Source organism: Belonocnema kinseyi, chromosome 1, assembly GCF_010883055.1.
Source record: "Belonocnema kinseyi isolate 2016_QV_RU_SX_M_011 chromosome 1, B_treatae_v1, whole genome shotgun sequence".
Taxonomy (NCBI): Eukaryota; Metazoa; Arthropoda; class Insecta; order Hymenoptera; family Cynipidae; genus Belonocnema; species Belonocnema kinseyi.
In genome coordinates this window covers 51,838,079-51,839,409 of record NC_046657.1, presented here as the reverse complement: position 1 = coordinate 51,839,409, position 1,331 = coordinate 51,838,079, and positions in this window count along the sequence as shown.

Here is a 1,331-nt window from a genome sequence, read left to right as displayed (position 1 = left end):
CCTTCAAGAAATCACAAATATTTTTTCGAAGGAAATTTTTATAGTAATATTTTATTAACAATTTCAAGTTTATGAAAAACAAATTGAAACGCCTTAAAATTTGAAACAAGGAGAGTTAACTCTCGTAGCAAAAATAAATATTTGAATTATCAAATTTAAGATGCATGTTAACTTAAAATAACTTCTGTAATATTGCTTAAAAATTTGACTTAGAAGTTAAAGTTCAATCTATTGTCACCTTATATTGAAATTTTTTAGAATAGTGCAATTTTCAATCAATGTCTTTTTATAGCTAAATAATTTGAAACTAAAAAAATGTAAAATCTCGAGTACTTTCACAAAAAAATATTCAAAATTGTACAATAATGAAAAAGCTTTTAAAAACTTGACCGACAATAAATTTTATCAAAAATTATAGTACATAATTTTGAATTTTTCAATCAGATTAGGCACAGTTGGCACCGTAAAAAACTTAAATACCAAAATCGTATTTTATGAAGAAATTTGAACTGAAACCATTTAATGAACTGAAGAACTGTCCCTTTTGAAACATACAAATGTACATGTGTCGAGGTACAAATGTTATTAAGTGGCATGGTACTGTGGTATGATAATTAAGAAAATTTAATATGAGTAATTCTTTATATTGATAATTATCAATACTTAATTCATAAATAATGGTACAACATTTTTCTTCGAGCAAATGGATGTGCGAATAAATTTCCTTAAGGAATATGTACTCGTTAAGCTGAAATTCAAAACTTATATCAAAGGTCCGTAGGGACAAACGCCGTTCAGCGAGAACAATCTATTGGCCGTTAAGAAATAAGATTTGGATTTTTTCCTAATCAGGCAAGTTTCATACTAGTATTGAAGAATTATAATACACTGACCTGTATTGAATATACCTGTATTAAGACGAGGTGTCACAGGATTTGAAGTACGTCTTTGTCTGAGACCCCGACCTTGATTTCGAGGTGTAAATTCTCCCTGATCCTCACTTCCATCTGCAAGATATAATATAAAGTTACTTTGACTTCTTATTGCCTTTTGAGATTACATTTAATGAAAAGCGAATATATTAACGGATGATGGTAGAAAATGTAACTTTTTTTATGTACCTTCAATATGAACTGATCAAGTCAGAAAAGGTAACAAAGTGTTAAAAATAATTTGTAATTATATTTTTGTCACGTATAATTTACAGAAGAAAAATTTCCATGGAGCACTTTCTGCCGATTGTCCATTCCCCTTTATGCCCCTCGATGGCAGAGAGAGAAAGGCAAAGTTTTTACCCTTTGGCTGTGTACTTCATTAAAGAATTTGCACCA